At 33.2% G+C, this 17,786-nt stretch overlaps 2 long non-coding RNA genes across 2 annotated transcripts; both read right to left on the reverse strand.

Annotated features, from left to right (window-relative positions):
- Nucleotides 1–7,998: 7,998 nt before the first annotated feature.
- On the reverse strand, nucleotides 7,999–8,644 carry LOC123693097. The gene is made up of 2 exons (XR_006751650.1): nucleotides 8,534–8,644; nucleotides 7,999–8,159 (listed from the first exon to the last, which is right to left on the reverse strand). It is a non-coding gene; the product is annotated as an uncharacterized LOC123693097 (long non-coding RNA).
- Nucleotides 8,645–10,286: 1,642 nt separating this feature from the next.
- On the reverse strand, nucleotides 10,287–10,798 carry LOC123693096. Its single transcript, XR_006751649.1, has 2 exons — nucleotides 10,627–10,798; nucleotides 10,287–10,439 (listed from the first exon to the last, which is right to left on the reverse strand). It is a non-coding gene; the product is annotated as an uncharacterized LOC123693096 (long non-coding RNA).
- Between the last annotated feature and the right edge of the window lie 6,988 nt (nucleotides 10,799–17,786).

Here is a 17,786-nt window from a genome sequence, read left to right on the forward strand (position 1 = left end):
GAAATAAGTCACGATCTGTTTTATAATTTCAGAGAAATAACTGGACAAACATAATAATATTATTATATTTAAAGTTATTTATAGACATTTTGGTACATGTGTACCAAAATATCTATAAAGAACTTTAATAATAATCATAAAAAAATATAAAAAGCAGAACAGATTTGCAGCTCAAAAAAGGAGATAATAATATAAATTATAATCATGTAGAAATGATAACTCCCTTTTTCTAAAATCCCTTAAACTGAGCTCCAAATGCGTACCTAGTAGGTACGTCCGTCCGTACGTAGTTTTCATATATATATTATTATAATTCATATTCAAATAATGCATCGAGCACTGATGAATGGACTGCGGCCAAATGAACTCGTATTTTCTATTAATTTATGAGGAGGCGGGTCTCGATACCTTATTCCTGATTTATTTTGGTTACTTTTGAATATAATCTACATTGCATGAACTATATTTACGAGGTTTAATATTTTAGTTTTAAAGATATTGTGATAGAGTGTAATGTTTATAAGCGTAGATTGACGTTTCTGGAAGGTGTTGAAAAGTTGACGAAAAACGTTTTTTTTTTATTATGTACCTATTAAAAGAAATTCTGCATGTTTTGCAATGAATGAATAATGTAGGTACTCTCTGCCGTTTTAGAAACTCCTTAGTACCAACAATTTATTTCGTGAAAAATGAAGACTTTCTATTTCAGTTCAAAATAAGAAACACACATAAATTTTTCTTTTTCAAATTTCTTTTTTAAATTCACTCAATATTTCATCGAATGTGTTCCGCAAACATTTATTTGGAACACTGAATAAAACGTTAACTAGTATATAAAATAAATATGTCAAGTCGGTAATTTATTCTAAATTATGAAACTCAAATTGAAACATTTAAAAAGTAATAAAATTTTAATGCTAAGTCGTAAAAAGGTGACGTAGGTATGTATTTTATTGACTTAAATATTATTTAACTAGCATTCTGCCCATGACTTCGTTCGCGTGAAATTAAAACCCATTGCGAATTTCAAAAAAATGTTTATCTGATCTCATATTAACATTGTGATTTTTGAAGACAGGAGTGGGTGAAACCTTAGAAATTACCTATGTAGAAAATATGACGATAAGAAAAATATTTATTAGCATTATTTCGTTTGTAACATTATCCAATTCATTGAATTTTTAATTCAAATAGCTTCACTAAACAGATCATAGATTAGATACCGTACCGACATATTTAAGACGATATTATTGTACAGAGTAGTCTCCAGTCTCCACTCACCCGCAAATTTTTTACTTTTTTCGTCAAGGTGTACAAGTTTATTAATGTTAACACTATTGAATTAGAATAAGTGAATTTTAAAATTATTTTGAAAATAAATGTCTCTAAACCTAGACACCAATTTAACAGTCACATTCCAATCTTCAGCTATAAATTATATAGTACTAAAACTTTAATAAAATTAACCCAAAAGTTCCCATTTCTCAAGCCTTAAACGGAGGCGGTTTACAGAGATCTAATAGCTGGCAGTGAGTGGCTTCACGTGTAACCTTAGCCCCGGGAGGGCTTAAGTCCCTTTTACACTTTTTACGCCCCCTCTAGGTGACATTGTATTGCTTTCATTGATTGCCGGATTTAGTGAGTCGCTATTGAGGTTTACCACCTCTTGCTATTTTGGATTGTATTTTTTTATTGTTAGTTTTTAGTGTAATGGCTAAATCACACAGATTAACACTTATTTCATTTCACCTCTGACAGCAGAAATACTTAACTAAATGTGTAGTTGTAAAAACTGCTATTTACATAATATGTATACAATATAGCAATTTTTACAACTTCATACTGTTTTTTACATACTAGCCTTCGGTCCGAATATGACTTCGATTGCGTACTCAAAGATAATTTCCATAAGAATGCGATGTTTCACCTGGCCTATGTTACTGTTTATAATCACCTAAATATCTCCAGGCATAAAAATCACATCATAAAATCATAAAGTCGCTCTAATATGCCGTGAAAAAACAAACAAACACACTTTGTCATTTATAATATTAGTAAGTAGGTACCTAATAACTAATACCTTCATTACATATTAATAAGATAGGAAAACACGGTACACGTAATTTCCACATGCTTCTATAAACGCAATGCTCTCATAACTAGTGGGTTAACAAATGGCATCAAATTAACAGTATATTGGCGGTGTATCAGAGGTAACAAGTGCTGGCAATTTGTTTGAAAGCCGATTAAATAATCTGGTTGGTGCCACAGTTTAGTTAATGCAGTAGGAAAATTTTATTTCAAGTTGCAGTGCCGTACTAAAAGCTGGATTTTTCGTTCTTCTTCGACGCACCTCCTGCCTTAATAAAACATAAATTGATTGATAATACTACTACCTATTTTTGAATTAGGTATCTGAATATCAAAATAAGATTTTAAGAAGGTGGAAAGTGAATCTGAAATTGATCTGGTAGATGGGTCGCATAATATAACAGTTAGTTGTGTGATTTGGCATATGAAAATATTACTCTTTTTATATCATCTTTTTTTAGTTGTTATAATTTTTTTAAAGAAGGAAATATCAAATAAGTAGTTGCCATAGCTATCTTACCATAATATAAGGCACTACGCAACTTGCTAACAAAGTACAACACAGTACACATAATTATTGCTCATTTAAAATTAACAAATAAACTTTAGTATCTGCCACATACACTGTGGCACACCGATCGACATTCGATCAGACAGATTGCATCGCTGTTAATTTCTGCCTAATTACCGCGCTCAGCCGACAAATAACATTTCGGCAATAGGTCATTACAGTGTTTGCAATTCCACTAGCGGCTTCACATTAACATATACCGCTTCCATTTATTAATACGGTTTTAACTGACTGTGTGAGTCTCTATACTGTGTGCTAATGATTTTTATTTCATTCAAAGTCAATAAATGCAATGATTTATATTCTATTTCCGAATAAAAGAGGCTGGGAAAGATAATAATAATCTGAAAATTATTAAAAGTATGATAGTTATTACGATCTGATCATGATCACAAATAAGTAAACAACAAGACAGCTGTTGTGTGTGCGTTAGAGAATTTTATCTTCAATATATACCTACATGTTATTTATATTAACTACTATATATATTGCTGGTGGATTTTAAAGTGGTTGACTAAAATGACAGTACAAAATGAAGCTAAAATCTGTAGTTAATCTTAATATTTAAAAGACAAGCACTTTTCCATGGAATATATTTTGCTAATATTTATTAACAGGCGCTATAAATCACACAAAATTATTTGAACACAGAAACTGGAAATGATTGAACATTATAAATAATAAAAAGATATTCAAAGTAGAATTGAGTTCTCCATAAGAGCTTACATTACCATTGCATAACCACAAACAGGTACAATCCTTTAGCGGATTTTTCGAACTGGCAATTTAATCGAACAGCCGAATGATGATTCGAGCACACGGTCGAATAGTCTCGAACAAATAAACGCTTGATTTGATCGCCATTCGGTTTTAACCGCGAAAAGCGCAATTTGACAAAGTGAATACACGCAACGCTGTAAAAAGGGTTTTTGGGAGAAATAACTTTCGAAAATCAGATGAGATTTTTTTGAAAGGAGTAGATGGTTTAAAGGCATTTAGTAGTAACTATGCTATAAAATATCAACCGCCTCCTTGGTACAGTGGTTGACGCGTGAGCGTAGAACCGAGTGGTCCTGGGTTCGATTCCCGGTGGCGACGAAGCAAAGAAAAAAAAATGTGTCGGTCTGGAAGGACACAGAAGGCTGATCACCTACTCGTTCCTAAAGAAAATCGATCAGTGAAACAGATGTTTAATGCATGTGCCCCTTACCCCACTCGGGGACATGGGACTTCACTTTTATGCTATAAAATATAATATCGAATGGTTTGTAAGATAAGGGAAGGAATAGTCCTTTTACTAGCAGAATAGAAAAACATTTTTCATAAATTTGTGGGGAAAAGGTAAATAAATAAAAGCTTTATTAATAAATAACATGTGTTTATTTTGCCTTAAGATAATAATTATAAATAAATAAAAAACTTGAAACTTGAAAATATAAACAAAATAGATACTTAAATACATGATTCTGAATTAGTATTCTCCTATACGTAACAGTTACATGATGCAATTTTCTTTGGCTGCGTCACCTAGTGGAATAAGATCTGATAGTGAATACAATACTAATATCTCGTTCTAGAAATAAATAATGCAATTATAATGAACATCTCAAATTAAACAAGGAAGAATATTTTAAAGATTTTACATTGTCATTTTTTTCGTATAGCAGACCCGAATTTCGTTTCGACTAAATTTTTTGTAATTTAGAAACTACATAATAATATACATTCAATAAAAAATAGAGAAACGTTTCAAAGTCTACCAACGAAATAAAGTTTATGATTAGGTAAATATTTTAACTCTTTAGAAGCCCAGTTCCTTCTAGCACCAATAGATATTATGACTCCAGCTAAAGAAAATTGAATTCTATTACGACGAATTAAGGTCGATGATAGGGATGACGATACCCGAAGTGGTATCGAGGGAAGCACTGACATTTGTTATCAACGCAGAAGGCATATTCAGATCTGAAGCAGAACCATTTGTAATGCTTGCATTCGTAGTGGATCTGGCAACGGAAGTTATCTGGTGGGACTATACCTGGAAAAGAAAAAGAAGATCATTCTATGATTAGATAGTTCTGTAAAATGTCGAAAGATAACTTTTTTTTTAAACCCACCAACTTATATAATTTAGTTAACAATAACATTGCAAATAATTAATTTAATGAAATGTAAAATTAAATTTAATCAGCAATATAATATCTTAAGATAGAAAAATTTTCAGCTAAAAAAAACCACATCAATGTGAATAAGTACAGTAAGATTTTAAATACTTGGAAAATAAAATATCACCTTACTGAAGCAATATAATTTTACTTATAATATGACTAATCTAAATAATAATAGTTTAAAAAAACTAAAAAACACACTTTTTATAGAAAACCGAACTAAAAAACATAAAATTTTATCAAATTAGTGTATTGTCATCGGTCCTCAATAAACCTACAAAGTTTGAACGAAATCTGGCCGTTTAAAGTGGGTCAAAATCGCGCCCAAAGAAGTCGGTTACAAACATACAAACATACAGGTGAAGCTAATATAAGTGTAAAAAATAGCACACATAACTCATAAGTGTGCTAATCTACACGCTTATAGGCAATTAAACGGTTATGACTAATTATTGTTCTGCATATTATGCATGTGCGTATTTTTTTTTTTTTTTTTTTTTTTTTTTTTTTATTGACGATAGGGAAGAGCTTGACCACAATCTCGCCTGATGTTAAGCTGAGATGTGGTCTAAGATGGTACGCGCTTCCCTAGAAGGTACCTGTTCACTCTACGCTTGAAGACCCCAAAATTTTTGACCCCGTATTTAGATTTACGTAATACAATCATGCTAATCAACAATATTTCATGGAAGAAGGATTATTTGACCATTTGAGATGACGAAGCATAATTTTAAAATATATTGGATGATGAATCTTTCATGATTTGACCAAATTCAACAGATATTTATTTGTGAACGTTGTTTCTGATATAAAATAATGTTTATTCTATTCCATTTCGATCATGATATTTTATCTAGTTTAAAGCTGAAGAATTCCTTAAAATTCCACCACTATTTTTTTATTATTTAATTGTAAACCTGTATTCACAATTACCAGGAGGAACCATTATTTATTCACAAGAGGAAACATTATTAAAAAATATTAACAAGAACTTTACTCAAAAACATGGAAATTGGAATTCCTTCACCACGTCAAATTAAAATAAAAAATAAAATAAAAATTACTTTTAAATATTGAAGTCTCTACCTTCCAAACTAGGTAAAAACCTGTATGTCAAGAGTCCTCCTCTTCCATAGAATGTTCAGGAATTTTTATTAGATTGATAAAATCCTACTAATATTATAAATGCGAAAGTTTGTATGGATGTATGGATGTTTGTTATTCTTTCACGTAAAAACTACTGAACCGATTACAATGAAATTTAGCACACATATAGATGGTAACTTGGATTAACACATAGGATAGTTTTTATCCTGGAAATCCCACGGGAACAGGAACTATGCGGGTTTTCCTTTGCAAACGCGGGCGAAGCCGCGGGCGGAAATCTAGTTAGATATAACTTAGAAATGACTTACCACGGGCAATCCCCACATTAGCTTCGTCATAACTATCCTGGGCAAATACTGCCACTGCTGCTAGTAAAAGAACTGCTAACACCTTCATGTTTTCGAATAATACTGCATTAATTTTTGTCCAAATCTGATTATATAGAACTTAACTTCATTGTTACTTTATCAGTTTTACCTTCTAATTTTTCACTACTGTTCTAGGTGTATTGTTGCTTCGATACGGCCTTGTTATCGTTTACAATATATATTGTGTTATTATATTCATTAATTTACAATGTTACTTAATAATCAGAGAACTTAATCTTAATAGAGAGGAAAGATTTCATTTCAAAATTAGTCTTTATCTTAAGCACATTTTGAGTGGTGAAGTGATAAAGTAATGCTGTCTGAAAAGAGTTCTGTCTTTTTACAAAATTAAAGTGACCCAGGCTCCTAAGATAGTAAGAACTGTTTTTCAGTAGCCTGTGTCTTCCATTAACAGTTACACGACACGTATGATACAAATCAGTATGTCAAGCAAAAGGTAACTACAGATTTTGTCGATCATATTTTACAAGTTAAAATGCATAGTATATTTGCAAAATAATCACTAACTTTATAGTATTTAAGTGGAAAATTGCCTAGTTTATTTTTCACTAACTACATTCACGTGTAGTTTGTGACGAAATATCAAACGCAATCAGTCCCGTATCAGAATAATCGTCTGTACAATTATGTCCTGTGTATAAAATGAAATAGACTTTATTTAAAACATGGGATTAACTGATTGATTGATTTGATTGATATTTGGAGCACTAGGTAAAGGTTTATTTGAAATGACCATTCATGATTTAATTTTTTTTTTTTCATTTAAATGTTTATATAAGGATAGCCAAGTTATACATCAGCTAGGCAATTACCTGACTTTCAAATTGCCATTCTGGAGCGTGTACAACTCATCTATAACTTTGAAAATATCTTAGGGTTTCACTTCAATATCTTAGGGTGTAATATTTTCTTATATCTTTTAGTATTTGCATGCGCTAATAAGGGTTGGGCCTAGGGTTTGTGGTAAGAGAAATAGATGAAGGAGGATAATTTATCTAATAAAGGTTTTCTGAAAAGTGTCTGGCAAATGTGACACACTAAGAGTTAGAAAACCCACCACAGTGGTGCTAGATTGCGAAGAGTTCTCATGAGATGTCCTCCTATCGATAGATGTGAAGTTAGCAGTACAATACAGAGTGAAGTGAGTTGTTTAAAAGCGACTGGAGTGTAGTTAAAATAATTGATACCGCCACACTTTGGTAAATTTTAGTGGACAAATTTAATACGAGAGATTGTTCTTCTTTATCTACATTCCATAAGCAGAGATAGGTGTGAGCAGTGTCTCTCCTATTGTTCTTTATTTACGCAGGCAGTTCAGTGGTTCAAGGGGGTATTGGCCGTCGATAAGATTTTTACTGGTCCTGTGATTATCCTACCCAAATTAAGGAGCTGATTGTGAGTCAGGGAAGCCACATAGTGTGGCTTATGGTTGCGGGGTATCTGGTAGGTACGTTATATTAGAGATCCCGGAGCTACCATGCTTTGGATTTGGTTTTAGTGGGTAAGAATCCCACATGCTCGTCTTTCCCCCAAAAGACGAACTTTAGAAGACTAACTTTAGAAGATTACCTTCGCGTTAAAAAAAAGGTATGGACAGTGTGCCAATAAAATAAAATAAATGGATTCAATGGTGGTCTAATACTATATCATACAGAATAAGAAACAACGCATATCTAAAGAAATGTTTATTCACATTAACATTTGAGTAATATTATTAGTAACCACAATAGCAAAAGTGTCTAAAGCAAAGAGCATTTCTGGGACTCTGGCACTTGGTTCTGCAAACGTCGTAGCATTCCCACGTAAACAGACATTTATGCCCTATTGGGGAAACTGAAAACAAGCATAAAAATAAATAACAAGAAGAAAACAGTACGAAATAAACGTTTATTAAATCTTAAGAGATAATCTCTACTAATATTATAATAATAATTAATAAATTCGAAGCTAACTCTGTCTGTCGGTATGTCTGTCTGTCTCTTTTTCACGTCTAAATCACTGAACTAATTTTGAAAAAATTTGATTTAACGGCAGTTTTAAAAGACTGCAAGGGTAATCCCTTGAGATTTCTGGGATAAGGTTTATCCTGTGTAATATTTTTTAAAGAAATGAGATCTAGCAAGTAGATTCGAGAAGGAATTTAATATTAACTAGAGATTTTAAAATATGTTTTTAAACCTAATGGTTAATTATTGGTAGATACTTACCACTTGGAATATTTTTAGCGGAATCTACATCCATGCCATAAGCGATGGCAACCAAAGAGAGGACTAAAAAGATTGCAAAGTATTTCATTGTGATAATGTTAATGTGTGAACGAATCAACATTCTAGACAGTCTATTTATAGGAAGTTAGCGTAACTAAAGAAGAAAATTAATCTTGAAAATTGTTATGTTTGTTAAAGTTAAATTGAATCTAATTGTTAATTGGATGTAGTTTCTTGCCGGTTCTTCTCCATAGATACTGCTTTCCGAATCGGTGGTAAATGTTAAAAATACTTATGTAATGACGATTAGAAAGTGCTACTAAAAGTAGTCTATTTGAATAAATAAATGTTTGAGTTTGAGTTTGAATTATTAGGTTCTAATAGTCAGGGCACTCTATCCTTCCTATCCTATCCAACTAAAAATATTATAAATGCGAAGATTGTGAGGATGGATGTATGTATGTGTATGTTTGTTAATATTTTACGTAATAACTACAGAACCGATTACAATGAAATTTAGCACGCATATAGAGGGTAACTTGGATTTACAGACAGTACGGTTTTACCCCGGAAATCAAAAGGGAACGGGGACGATTTGGGTTTTTCTTTGAAAACGCGGGCGAAGCCGCTGGTGGAAAGCTAGTTCTACATAATATGGTATTCAAGTACTGTTCTGGTTGAAGCGGATTTTAATAGAAACCAACGCATATCTAAAGAAATGTTTATTCACCATAACATTCGACTACCATCCACAGTAACATAAGAACCTATGGCAAAGAGCCATTGTAGGACTCAGGCACTTGGCTCTGCAAATGTCGTAGCATTCCCACGTAAACAGACATTTACGCCCTATTGGGGAAACTGAAAACAAGCATAAAAATGATTAACAAGAAGAAAACCGTACGAAATAAACGTTTATTTATTGTTAAGAGATTATCTCTACGGAATTAATAAATTCAAAAGTAACTCTGTCCGTCGGTAGTTCTGTCTGCCTCTTCTTCACGTCTAAATCACTGATCCAATTTTGAAAAAAATATTGGTAATACTTACCTTTTGGAATATTTTTAGCGGAATCTACATCCATGCCATAAGCGATGGCAACCAAAGAGAGGACTAAAAAGATTGCAAAGTATTTCATTGTCATATTGTAAATGTGTGAACAAAACCTATTTGCAGTCTTTTTATAGGAAGTTAGCGTAACTAAAGAAGAAAATTAATCTTGAAAATTGTTATGTTTGTTAAAGTTAAATTGAATCTAATTGTTAATTGGATGTAGTTTCTTGCCGGTTCTTCTCCATAGATACTGCTTTCCGAATCGGTGGTAAATGTTAAAAATACTTATGTAATGACGATTAGAAAGTGCTACTAAAAGTAGTCTATTTGAATAAATAAATGTTTGAGTTTGAGTTTGAATTATTAGGTTCTAATAGTCAGGGCACTCTATCCTTCCTATCCTATCCAACTAAAAATATTATAAATGCGAAGATTGTGAGGATGGATGTATGTATGTGTATGTTTGTTAATATTTTACGTAATAACTACAGAACCGATTACAATGAAATTTAGCACGCATATAGAGGGTAACTTGGATTTACAGACAGTACGGTTTTACCCCGGAAATCAAAAGGGAACGGGGACGATTTGGGTTTTTCTTTGAAAACGCGGGCGAAGCCGCTGGTGGAAAGCTAGTTCTACATAATATGGTATTCAAGTACTGTTCTGGTTGAAGCGGATTTTAATAGAAACCAACGCATATCTTAAGAAATGTTTATTCACATAACATTCGACTACCATCCACAGTAACATAAGAACCTATGGCAAAGAGCCATTGTAGGACTCAGGCACTTGGCTCTGCAAATTTCGTAGCATTCCCACGTAAACAGACATTTACGCCCTATTGGGGAAACTGAAAACAAGCATAAATAATTAACAAGAAGAAAACCGTACGAAATAAACGTTAATTTAATGTTAAGAGATAATCTCTACGAAATTAATAAATTCAAAAGTAACTCTGTCCGTCGGTATTTCTGTCTGTATCTTCTTCACGTCTAAATCACTGAACCAATTTTGAAAAAAATATTGGTAATACTTACCTTTTGGAATATTTTTAGCGGAATCTACATCCATGCCATAAGCGATGGCAACCAAAGAGAGGACTAAAAAGATTGCAAAGTATTTCATTGTCATATAGTAAATGTGTGAACAAAACCTATTTGCAGTCTTTTTATAGGAAGTGAGCGTAACTAAAGAAGAAAATTAATCTTGAAAAACCGTTATGTTTGTTAAAGATACATTGAAGCAAATTGTTAATCATTAAGTTCTAATAGTCAAAGGATTCTATTTTACTTGTGGTATTCAACTTAAGTTCGGGTTGAAGCCCATTTTATAGTCATTATAATTTACCAGCTTTTTGCCCGCGGCTTCGCCTGCGTTTTCAAAGAAATACCGCATAGTTCCCATTTTCATGAGATATCCGGGATAAAACCTAACCTATGTGTTAATCCAAGTTAGCCACTATATGTGTGCTAAATTTCATTGTAATCTGTTCAGTAGTCTTTGCGTGAAAGGGTAACAAACATACATACACATACATCCATCATCACAAACTTTCGCATTTATAATATTTGTAGGACAGGATAGGATAGATTAATAACACTATTTTGTTATTTTAGAGCTTAAAAGCTCTAAAATAGTTTAGTTTATAGACATAATAGTTACTATGATCAATATTGGGAGAAGCCTCTGGCTCCTGAGACACAGTTTTAAACTAGTTCGAGACCCGAAGCATTCATTATTTAGACCTGTATAATTATTATGTCAATAAAGATTTTTATTTATTTTATTTATTTATAGGAATAGGTGGATTTCTATATAAAGAAAACGACCATAAATAAAGGAAAATAGGATAAGACCTATTCTATTAGAAATTAACAAAAAAACAATTAGTTTCAATTTGTCTTTAATTACACACGCTATAGTAGTTTCAAGATTAATTTTCAGAATTAGTGACGGTAGTCCTTATAAATAGACTTTAACGATACATTTCACACATTAAGATCATTGACAATGAAATACTTAGCTATATTTGTAGCCCTGGCTTTGATTGTCATTGCTTATGGCATGGATGTAGATTCCCCAATCAAAATTGTTAAGAGTAATAATACCAATGAATTAATTGCAAACAGTGAGTATTATTATAAATTTTTACACTTTAAAAGTGCCTCTAATCATGATTTTATTAGTATAGTAGAAGGGTCGCCATAAAGTTAATATTACGTGAGTTTATTTTTGGTTTGCATACAAGCTGCATAGGAATACAACAGTTTTTGACCTAAACACTTATGTATTTTGATTATAAAATTTTACTTAAATATCTATCTATCTTTATATCTGGGGGCACGGCAGTGCCCCCGCCAAGTCGAGCAAAAAAAAAGCGGCACGGCCGTACCATCCTTTTCTCGAAGCAATTCGGGCCTTTTTCGACCCCCTATAATTCGGTTGTGGATAAAGCAAGAAACCTGAATCTTCAGTAACTAATCCGGCATTGTATAAACACGGAATATTTAAAATTTCAGTCAATTTGAACCAGTAGTTTAAGAATGACAACTTGTTAAAGTTTCTAAATTTTGTCACTCACTGACTCACCGATCATCAAAAGTCCAAGGCACTTCTAGCAGACTTAGAAGCTTCATATTTGGAATACATATAGAGTTTAGTGTCTTAATCATGGGAAAACTTAAATATTTTGTAATTTCGGTCCAGTTTTCCAAATACACCAACTGCATCAATAACTTTGTAATCCCATATAAATATATGGGATTACAAAGTTATTTATGCAGTTGGTGGTTGGTGGTGGTTATAAATTTAATAGGTGTAGATAGGTACCTACCATATGAGGCAAGGGAGGGGGTATAGGGTGGGTAAGGGTGTGTTTAGCCCATGAAACTGAACAACATTATTACTTGTAAAATGGTCGACGTAATGAAAAACACATGATTGGACATGTCTTGAAGTACGAAAATCTAATAAAACAATATATTATAATTTAAATCTGTTATATATAAATTGTTGGCGCGACTAGCCTCCTTACAGACAGACTGGCCTCTATTTTACTCTATGACTGACAAGCAAAATATACGCCAAAATGACAGAACAATGAAATGTGAATGCCTTCGAGCGAGCGGCAGCCGCACGCATACGTGCGAGCGCCCTCATGCTGTTCGGATGTGCCTCGAAACCTAACCTATAAGTTTGCGATTTTCATTTACAATTTCGATTGATAAATTACATTTACGACTAAAAGGCTTACTCATTAGTTTACTGATATTATTTGCTTATGATTGGGATGTTGTTTGGTTAATTTTAAGGAACTTACATAAATACCTTAGTCTTCAAATATAATTACTTAATAGTGTCGGTCGAAATAACGAGACCAAAGTTACGTTTAAGTATTAATTGTATTCTTACATCTTGCATATCTACCAGTACTAGTAGTCGCAATGGATTCGGAAATACTGTATGTGAATGACCATCCATGCCCACACCGGATTGTCCGTATACCTGGTGATGGTTCGTGTCTATTTCATTCTTTGTCATTCTCTATGTATGGGAATACTGAGTCGTCGTATGAGATTAGACTTGCTTGACAATACATAGACTATTGCAGCTGCCTGTGGAACACAAGCAAACACCAAAGTACTTTCTGATGAAGTACTCCAGGTTTTGAGATCAGATTTGAAAGAAGTAGTGTTGTTTATCATAGACGAAGTGTTGATGATATCCAATGTTACTTTAACATATATTCATTTACGTTTGTCTGAGATATGCGACACAAGTGACGATCAGAACGGGTGGTTTGGAAAGAAACATCTTGTAGTTTTCGGGGATCTCTTACAACTTCCACCGGTAAGAGAAAAGTCACCTTTTGAAAAATTGACAAATACTGAAACTAACAAATTGCTAGGTTCCCTCAGTATGCCCAATCTGTGGATTGAACTGTTCACATACGATGAACTTACAATTAACATGCGGCAGATTAATGATTCTGACTTTGTTGATATGCTAAATAGAATTAGATTAGGTGTGACTACAAAAAAAGACCGCGAGTTACTCTCGACTAGATTATGAACTCTCAAGTCCGATTCAAATGAAAACAGATTAACTGAAATAATTAAACACCTCTCGAAACTTCCTGATGATACCGTTTGCTTATTGCCTACAAAAAATATGTGTCAACAATTAAATACTGCAATGCTAAGATCTCTCCCACATCCTGAAATAAATCTTATAGCTATAGATAGCATTGATTGTCCCAGGTACCTAACAAAAAGAGCTCGTGAATGTATAAAAAAATATGAAGACGATGCTTCTATGACTGCAGGTCTAGAAAAGAACATAATTATAAAAATAGGCGCAAAAGTCATGTTAAGGCGAAACATTGACGTGAGTCTCGGTTTAGTTAATGGATCTATCGGTATAGTGCGAAAAGTAAAGGTTGATCCTGAAAATTCAAAAATAATTAAGAGAATATATATCACATTTAATAATGAACCTAATGCATACGAGCTTGGTCCGGTCAAAACTAAATTTGAAATTATTAATAGAGCTTATGTTCATCGCGAACAATTTCCCATATGTATAGCCTATGCTATAACTATACATAAAAGTCAGGGCCTAAGCCTAAGTAATGCGCTGATGGATATAGGTTCTGCAGTGTTCACATCCGGTCAAGCTTACGTGGCACTTTCGAGAGTTACAAGTCTGGGCGGTTTACATCTCATTAATGTCGACTTTGGAAGTATTAAAGCGCAGGAATCATCAATTTGTGAATACAACAGATTAAGAAGTATTTACCGTCCAGACTTGTCAAAAATTGAGACATCAAAGCCTCCGAGAAAAGCCCATAGAGACAGGGAGTGGGCTTTGAGAAAAACTGTGGCTGAAGCTCAAGAAGTAGTACCGGAAAAGAAAAAGAGGAAGACTACATATAAAAATAAGAAAATATCATAAGACCTTTAACAAAATTCGTTAGAAGTAGATGGTATCAAAAAGAAAGGCTCTACAAAAAGAAGTGAGATCCCATCAAAAACATCCTGTAAAAAACCCAAGTCTCGCAGCTCAGTCTTTCTACCGTCAAAAGTTGTGAGATCCATGTAATACCAAGTCGGTTAATCTATTTAGTGTCTACTTGAAGGACCTTCTGTCTTAAGTTATTACATAAGTTATTATCATGCCAATATTAAAAATATTTAACGTTTTAAACAAATAGATCGACTTGGACATCGCTTGATTTGATTATTAGTATGTATCACACTACACAGCACGACGGGCCAGCGACCAACAGGAACGAGAGTTTCAATCGCGTGAGGCGCGAGAGACTAAAGAATCTAATATAATATTGTAATATTCATTTTGTTTTCATGCGATGTCCAAGTCGATCTATTTGTTTAAAACGTTAAATATTTTTAATATTGGCATGATAATAACTTATGTAATAACTTAAGACAGAAGGTCCTTCAAGTAGACACTAAATAGATTAACCGACTTGGTATTACATGGATCTCACAACTTTTGACGGTAGAAAGACTGAGCTGCGAGACTTGGGTTTTTTACAGGATGTTTTTGATGGGATTATATTGTTTCACATACAATTCTACTTATATTATAAATGCGAAAGTTTGTGACGATGTGTGTGTGTGCGTTTGTTACTCTTTCACGCAAATACTACTGAACCGATTACAATGCACACATATAGAGGGTTACTTGGATTAACACATAGGATAGGTTTTATCCCGGAAATCCCACGGGAACGGGAACTATGCGGGTTTTCCTTTGAAAACGCGGGCGAAGCCGCGTGCGGAATTCTAGAAGCTTATAATGATAAAAGCTCAAAAAATTACATGCTATTAAGATTATAGAGTGGATCGTTTTATCTCTTTCGTTTACATTTTTTAATCAATAAACGACTACATTTTAATATTACATAGTACCAATACGTGTAATTTCTACACGATTTTATAACTACTATTTTTATTTTTTTTTTTATTTAGCATATAGTTACTTTGTAAGATTTTCTTGTTAATTTTGTTTTTTTTTTCAGGAAGAGCATCACACTGCCTCGACTCCCCTGAATGTGTGAATCCTTGCCGAAGCCAGTGCCCGGATTGTAATTTAGCCCTTTGCTACGTATATCATTGTTATTGTGGACATAATTAACAAATGTGATATAAATAAACAATAATTAATAAACAGTAATTTTCTTTACGTATACAGGATGTCCCACTTTTGGTATACTAAGCGCGAAGGGACTTGTAGTTTTGCAAAACCTGCAGATTACGTAAAAAATACATAAACAACAAAATTACGTCAAAAATGTTTTGCTAAATTTTTCCTGAAAATCCATGTTTTCTTCCCTAGCTTCGCGCAGCCGGCATAATCTAATGGGAGCATTTTGTCTATGAAAACATAATCTTAAACGATAGCTCACGTGCTGGTGGCAAAGTTGGGCGGGCTGCTTGTTATGGGTAAACATAAGTATTTTTTTACGTGCTCAGCGTATGCAAAACTATAACCTCCTTTGAGCTTATTATACCAACAGTGGGACACCCTGTATAGATTAATGGTTAACTCATCTATACCTATCTATACTAATATTATAAAGCTGAAGAGTTTGTCTGTTTATTTGAACGCGCTAATCTCAAGAACTACTGGTCCGATTTGAAAATGTCTTTCGGTGTTAGATAGCCCATTTATCGAGGAAGGTACCTATATCATCACGCTAAGACCAACAGGAGTGGAGCACTGCGGGTAAAACCGCGGAGCGTAGCTAGTTTGTACATAAAATGGAGCCGGCATACGTAAGACTCCCATAGGAGGCCCGTGTCTCAGCAGTGGAAACATAATGGGCTGATGATGATGATGAATGATTGAACCTGGGGAACCTGGGTCTTCAAGCGAAGAGTGAACGGGTACCTTCTAGGGAAGCGCGCTCCATCTTAGGCCACATCTCAGCTTACCATCAGGCGAGATCGTGGTCAAGCGCTTCCCTATCACACAAAAAAAAACACCCTTTATTAATTTCAAAATTATATAAATAAGAAATGCATTGGTAAAGACCGATCATTCTAATCAAAATGAAATACTCGGTCAACGTTTTACCTCTTTCTTTGTACGCTATAGCTAAATTTATTAAAATGCCTAAATGTAAATGTTATTGTCTTTTTTATATTCTTAAGATATAAGAGCTATAAATAATATCATTTTTCGTATTTCTATAAGGAAGGAAATTAGACAGAGATTAATAGATTGATTGATAAAAGGAAAATTTATATAGATTACTAGATTTTCGCCCGCGGCTTCGCCCGCGTTTGCAAAGGAAAACCCGCATAGTTCCCGTTCCCGTAGTATAGTATAAGATTAGATCGAGCTGATCCAATATTCCTTTGTTGTCTTCAAATTTTTGATATTCATGTATTACATTGAAACATTTATTGTGTTTTTTTTAACTTTCAGTTGTAGGAACTTCTTATGTTATTGCGTGCGTCCGCCTATTCCGAATCTTGCAAAAGCCTGATCCAAACCTCTGAGATAGTTTTCTGTTACAACAATGTACTCTGTGTTGAAATATAACCTGTATTATAAGAAATTATTGTTGTTTCTATTATTTCCTTAATTATCATTTGAGCATCATAATATAAGTAGGAACGACACTATACTTAATCCTATCCGACTAATATTATAAATGCGAAAGTTTGTAAGGATGGATGTATGTGAATGTACGTATTTTTGTTACTCTATCACGCAAATACTAGGTACTGAACCGATTACAATGAACAGAGCACATATTATATAGAGGGTAACTTGGATTAACACATAGGATAGGTTTTATCCCGAAAATTTCACAGGAAACGCAGTTGAGACGAGCCTATTAATTCATTACTAGTAAATGTGATCATAGAGCTTCTCTGGAACACCTTCGTACAAGAACATTCTATTTACAAAACGAATATAGTTTTACTGCAGATACATGTATGATTGAATCTAGATATATATATGTGTACATGAAAGTCATTTTTATAATTTTAATAATATGCATATTAAAAATTGATCTTGAAATCACACAACAACAACATAACAGCGTAACATTTATTTGTTAGGTACATTCAACCGCTTCACTATTTACTATTTACAATAGGCCATTCAAATGTCAATCTGCTTTTATTAATCCTCAAGGAACAAGTACTTTTATATAAAA

The sequence above is a fragment of the Colias croceus genome, chromosome 7, assembly GCF_905220415.1.
Source record: "Colias croceus chromosome 7, ilColCroc2.1".
NCBI lineage: Eukaryota > Metazoa > Arthropoda > Insecta > Lepidoptera > Pieridae > Colias > Colias croceus.